Source organism: Engystomops pustulosus, chromosome 1 (genome assembly GCF_040894005.1).
Source record: "Engystomops pustulosus chromosome 1, aEngPut4.maternal, whole genome shotgun sequence".
NCBI lineage: Eukaryota > Metazoa > Chordata > Amphibia > Anura > Leptodactylidae > Engystomops > Engystomops pustulosus.
Genome location: NC_092411.1, coordinates 4,140,356 through 4,146,923, shown reverse-complemented (window position 1 = coordinate 4,146,923; position 6,568 = coordinate 4,140,356). Strand labels below are relative to the sequence as shown.

The following is a 6,568-nucleotide window of genomic DNA, read 5'->3' as shown; positions in this document are numbered from 1 at the left end:
GAAGAGGGGGTGGCTAAGGCAGCCGTCTGAATCAACCACCACTAGTACAGACCTACTGCTGGGGGGGGGGTGGGGGGGAAGAATACATTAGCCAGTATGTATGTTTTATATATATATGGGGGCATGGTTTAATATTGTGTAGTTTGGGATATATACCATTTAGGAGCGCTGTGTGGTTATCCAGGTGACATTATGCTGTAACTTTGCCATTTATTTGGGCGCAGTGTGGAGATGTGATTTGGGGAGCTGAAGACATCTGCTGGTTTACCTCTATTGAATTGACCACAGCTTGGAGAAGTGGTAATGAAGTCCTCTTCATGATCGTCACCTGTAAGGTACTAGATGTCACTTAATGATATTAGTGTGTGAGGCAGCATCAGCCGGGTAGTGTCAGTCAGTTTGATTTTGTAGCGCTGTGTGGGGGTGTTGTTAGTAATGTTGTCAGCATACTTTAATCAGGTTTAAGATTCTTTTTAAAGACGTGTCTGTAAATTCAGTTGGTTGAATACAGGAGGGGATCAGGGCTTGGCTTGTTTCTGGGAGTGGGGCTGGGAGCAAAATAGACTAGAATCGGCCCTGATCCCAAATTGACCCGACAGGTCGTCTTTAAAAATATATTGTAACAAACCAAATGGAGATGTATAGCTGTCCTACACCTTTCTGGTGCACCACGCACTCTCACTTGTGGCCGACACAGTGAGGCTCATTTACTTACCCGTCGGGAGGAGTTCCCCGAAAGTGCATTGTCCGTGTATAATGTGCTGTGTGGGGAGTCACTAAGATCCTGCACCCGATATCCTGCATGTGTCGCTTCCCCGCTCAGGTCCCCGGAGTTCACCTTCTTCCTGGTGCATGTAAGTGCATTGTCCGTGTATAATGCGCTGTGTGGGGAGTCACCAAGATCCTGCGCCCGATATCCTGCGTGTGTCGCTTCCCCGTTCAGGTCCCCGGAGTTCACCTTCTTCTACCTGGTGCATGTAAGTGCATTGTCTGTGTATAATGTGCTGTGCGGGGAGTCACTAAGATCCTGCGTCCGATATCCTGCATGTGTCGCTTCCCCGCTCAGGTCCCCAGAGTTCACCTTCTTCCTGGTGCATGTAAGTGCATTGTCCGTGTATAATGCGCTGTGCGGGGAGTCACTAAGATCCTGCGCCCGATATCCTGCATGTGTCGCTTCCCCGCTCAGGTCCCCGGAGTTCACCTTCTTCTTCTTGGTGCATGTAAGTGCATTGTCCGTGTATAATGCGCTGTGCGGGGAGTCACTAAGATCGTGCGCCCGATATCCTGCATGTGTCGCTTCCCCGCTCAGGTCCCCGGAGTTCTCCTTCTTCTTCCTGGTGCATGTAAGTGCATTGTCTGTGTATAATGCGCTGTGCGGGGAGTCACTAAGATCGTGCGCCCGATATCCTGCATGTGTCGCTTCCCCGCTCAGGTCCCCGGAGTTCCCCTTCTTCTTCCTGGTGCATGGAAGTGCATTGTCTGTGTATAATGCGCTGTGCGGGGAGTCACTAAGATCCTGCACCCGATATCCTGCATGTGTCGCTTCCCTGCTCAGGTCCCTGGAGTTCACCTTCTTCTTCCTGGTGCATGTAAGTGCATTGTCCGTGTATAATGCGCTGTGCGGGGAGTCACTAAGATCCTGCACCCGATATCCTGCATGTGTCACTTCCCCGCTCAGGTCCCTGGAGTTCACCTTCTTCTTCCTGGTGCATGTAAGTGCATTGTCCGTGTATAATGCGCTGTGCGGGGAGTCACTAAGATCCTGCACCCGATATCCTGCATGTGTCACTTCCCCGCTCAGGTCCCTGGAGTTCACCTTCTTCTTCCTGGTGCATGTAAGTGCATTGTCCGTGTATAATGTGCTTTGCAGGGAGTCACTAAGATCCTGCACCCGATATCCTGCATGTGTCACTTCCCCGCTCAGGTCCCTGGAGTTCACCTTCTTCTTCCTGGTGCATGTAAGTGCTTGGTCTTACGACACAATTTGAAAGTTAAATCCCGCGCTCAGTCTGAATCAGTCGGATCGTCCAACTGCCCGCTCCCCGATTTCTGTTGCATGAAAGCAGCGCAGTTCTGCCACAATCTGATCGCGAGCGCCAAAATCTCTTGTTAAATACCTATCACAGCCGCACAAAACCCTTAGTAAATAAGTCCCAGTGTGACAAATACAACGCCTCATTGGTAGATCATGAGATTACAGCGATTGAACAAGGATATGGAAAAAAACTCAGGACCCCCGGAAAGCTGTTGGGCAGGACAAGGCTGGAGCTGTCGCATAATTAGGGTAAGAGGGGAAGCCCCGGGGCAGCCACAAGAGCGAAGTATTATAAATCGTAAAAAGAAAACTATATAAATGAAGTATCACCGTAATCGTAGTGATCAATAGAATAAAGATCACATATTTGGGGCTTATTTACTAAGGTAAGCGGATCGTCAGACTGTTTGCCATTTTTTGGATTTGCGCGGCTTGGAAAGGTATTTAACAGGTGTCTGCGCTGCTTCAATAAGACAGAAATAAGGGGGCGGGCTTAGATACACTGATCAGGACACAGTATCATACAATATAGGCTTAGATACACTGATCAGGACACAGTATCATACAATATAGGCTTAGATACACTGATCAGGACAGAGTATCATACAATATAGGCTTAGATACACTGGCCAGGACAGAGTATCATACAATAAAGGCTTAGATACACTGGCCAGGACAGAGTATCATACAATATAGGCTTAGATACACTGGCCAGGACACAGTATCATACAATATAGGCTTAGATACACTGGCCAGGACACAGTATCATACAATATAGGCTTAGATACACTGGCCAGGACAGAGTATCATACAATATAGGCTTAGATACACTGGCCAGGACAGAGTATCATACAATATAGGCTTAGATACACTGGCCAGGACAGAGTATCATACAATATAGGCTTAGATACACTGGCCAGGACAGAGTATCATACAATATAGGCTTAGATACACTGGCCAGGACAGAGTATCATACAATATAGGCTTAGATACACTGGCCAGGACAGAGTATCATACAATATAGGCTTAGATACACTGGCCAGGACACAGTATCATACAATATAGGCTTAGATACACTGGCCAGGACACAGTATCATACAATATAGGCTTAGATACACTGGCCAAGACACAGTATCATACAATATAGGCTTAGATACACTGGCCAGGACACAGTATCATACAATATAGGCTTAGATACACTGATCAGGACACAGTATCATACAATATAGGCTTAGATACACTGGCCAGGACAGAGTATCATACAATATAGGCTTAGATACACTGGCCAGGACAGAGTATCATACAATATAGGCTTAGATACACTGGCCAGGACAGAGTATCATTCAATATAGGCTTAGATACACTGGCCAGGACAGAGTATCATACAATATAGGCTTAGATACACTGGCCAGGACACAGTATCATACAATATAGGCTTAGATACACTGGCCAGGACACAGTATCATACAATATAGGCTTAGATACACTGGCCAAGACACAGTATCATACAATATAGGCTTAGATACACTGGCCAGGACACAGTATCATACAATATAGGCTTAGATACACTGGTCGGCAGACAATAAAGCACAATAAAGGCTTAGATACACTACTTAGTGAATAGTGTCACCTTAGATACACCGGTTGAGGACGGACTCTCACACACAATAATCTCACATACACTTCTAGAAAATAGTTCCTCAGGTGCGCGTATCCCTCCCCGCACAGCGCTGTCCTATAGGCAGGTGTGCTCCGCCCCGCGCACGAACACCGCAGCAAATCATCGCACACCACCGCCTCACAACATCACTTCACGAACCCCGCCCACCTGTCGCATAACCCCGCCTCTTCGCCGCTATTGGCTGACACACTAGCTCCACGTCAATCACTTTTGTCACCTGTGCGGTGTCACTTGGTCGCTTTTGCTCCCCCTGTGCGGCCGTGGGATGGGTCAGGCCTTCCCCAGGGGCTGCCGTAGGTGAGCCGAACCATGCTGGGAGGAGAGGGGTGTGTGCTGTGTGTGTTGGAGTAGGAGGAGCCGGGACTCGGGATCTTTCCCCTCACACGGGCTGTAGTGTCCGCCTGTGGAGCACCTGCTGTCAGGGATTGTCCTCAGAGTCACCGCCACCGGGAGGGAGAGGAGCTGAGCGGCGGCTCCACACACCGGGCTCCGCTCCCACACAACTTCGCTGGACTTGTCCCCGGTGACGGCTCCGTCCTCACTCCGCGGCTTCATATCTGCTCCATCCCTGCCGGTACCTGCATAATCTCATATTATAATCTACCCCCCCCCCTCTGTATAATCCCCCTCCTCTATATAATCTCCTGTTATATCCCCTCCTCCTCCTCCTCTATATAATCTCCTGTTATATCCCCCTACTCCTCCTCTATATAATCTCCTGGTATATCCCCCCCTCCTCCTCCTCTATATAATCTCCTGGTATATCCCCCCTCCTCCTCCTCTATATAATCTCCTGTTATATCCCCCTCCTCCTCCTCTATATAATCTCCTGTTATATCCCCTCCTCCTCCTCTATATAATCTCCTGTTATATCCCCTCCTCCTCCTCTATATAATCTCCTGTTATATCCCCTCCTCCTCCTCTATATAATCTCCTGTTATATCCCCCCCCCCCTCCTCTATATAATCTCCTGTTATATCCCCCCCCTCCTCCTCTATATAATCTCCTGTGTCCCCCCTCCTCCTCCTCTATATAATCTCCTGGTATATCCCCCCTCCTCCTCCTCCTCTATATAATCTCCTGTTATATCCCCCCTCCTCCTCCTCTATATAATCTCCTGTTATATCCCCTCCTCCTCCTCTATATAATCTCCTGTTATATCCCCTCCTCCTCCTCTATATAATCTCCTGTTATATCCCCCCTCCTCCTCCTCCTCTATATAATCTCCTGTTATATCCCCCCCCTCCTCCTCCTCTATATAATCTCCTGTTATATCCCCCCTCCTCCTCCTCCTCTATATAATCTCCTGTTATATCCCCCCCCTCCTCCTCCTCTATATAATCTCCTGGTATATCCCCCCCCTCCTCCTCCTCTATATAATCTCCTGGTATATCCCCCCTGCTCCTCCTCCTCTATATAATCTCCTGTTATATCCCCCCTCCTCCTCCTCTATATAATCTCCTGTTATATCCCCCTCCTCCTCCTCTATATAATCTCCTGGTATATCCCCCCTCCTCCTCCTCTATATAATCTCCTGTTATATCCCCCCCCTCCTCCTCCTCTATATAATCTCCTGTTATATCCCCCCTCCTCCTCCTCTATATAATCTCCTGGTATATCCCCCCTCCTCCTCCTCTATATAATCTCCTGGTATATCCCCCCTCCTCCTCTATATAATCTCCTGGTATATCCCCCCTCCTCCTCCTCTATATAATCTCCTGTTATATCCCCCCCCTCCTCCTCCTCTATATAATCTCCTGTTATATCCCCCCCTCCTCCTCCTCTATATAATCTCCTGGTATATCCCCCCTCCTCCTCCTCTATATAATCTCCTGTTATATCCCCCCTCCTCCTCCTCTATATAATCTCCTGATATATCCCCCCTCCTCCTCCTCCTCTATATAATCTCCTGTTATATCCCCCTCCTCCTCCTCTATATAATCTCCTGTGTCCCCCCTCCTCCTCCTCTATATAATCTCCTGTTATATCCCCCTCCTCCTCCTCTATATAATCTCCTGTTATATCCCCCCCCTCCTCCTCTATATAATCTCCTGTTATATCCCCCCCCCTCCTCCTCCTCTATATAATCTCCTGTGTCCCCCCTCCTCCTCCTCTATATAATCTCCTGTGTCCCCCCTCCTCCTCCTCTATATAATCTCCTGTTATATCCCCCCTCCTCCTCCTCTATATAATCTCCTGTTATATCCCCCCTCCTCCTCCTCTATATAATCTCCTGTTATATCCCCCCTCCTCCTCCTCTATATAATCTCCTGTTATATCCCCCCTCCTCCTCCTCTATATAATCTCCTGGTATATCCCCCCTCCTCCTCCTCTATATAATCTCCTGGTATATCCCCCCCCCCTCCTCCTCCTCTATATAATCTCCTGGTATATCCCCCCCCCTCCTCCTCCTCTATATAATCTCCTGGTATATCCCCCCCCCTCCTCCTCCTCTATATAATCTCCTGGTATATCCCCCCTCCTCCTCCTCTATATAATCTCCTGGTATATCCCCCTCCTCCTCCTCTATATAATCTCCTGTTATATCCTCCTCCTCCTCCTCCTCCTCTATATAATCTCCTGTGTCCCCCCCCTCCTCCTCTATATAATCTCCTGTTATATCCCCCCCCCTCCTCCTCCTCTATATAATCTCCTGTTATATCCCCCTCCTCCTCCTCTATATAATCTCCTGTTATATCCCCCCCCTCCTCCTCTATATAATCTCCTGTTATATCCCCCCCCTCCTCCTCCTCTATATAATCTCCTGGTATATCCCCCCTCCTCCTCCTCTATATAATCTCCTGGTATATCCCCCCTCCTCCTCCTCTATATAATCTCCTGTTATATCCCCC

General features: G+C 48.5%; 1 protein-coding gene and 1 long non-coding RNA gene across 10 annotated transcripts in view; one reads left to right on the top strand and one right to left on the bottom strand.

Annotated features, from left to right (window-relative positions):
- The window catches only part of LOC140115365 (uncharacterized), a 47,823-nt gene extending 43,979 nt beyond the window's left edge, over positions 1-3,844 (bottom strand). The window contains exon 1 of the long non-coding RNA XR_011852737.1: positions 3,666-3,844. This is a non-coding gene — a long non-coding RNA (uncharacterized lncRNA). The remainder of the gene's footprint in view (positions 1-3,665) is intronic.
- A 42-nt stretch (positions 3,845-3,886) lies between these two features.
- The window catches only part of UNC13B (unc-13 homolog B), a 295,618-nt gene continuing 292,936 nt past the window's right edge, over positions 3,887-6,568 (top strand). For 6 of the 9 annotated variants that reach the window (XM_072132775.1, XM_072132774.1, XM_072132778.1 and 3 more), the window contains exon 1: positions 3,898-4,290. The gene's annotated coding sequence lies outside the window, so the exon portion shown is untranslated. Of the gene's footprint in view, positions 4,291-6,568 lie in introns of all 9 variants that reach the window. The other 3 variants (XM_072132779.1, XM_072132773.1, XM_072132780.1) reach the window with 3 other exon arrangements.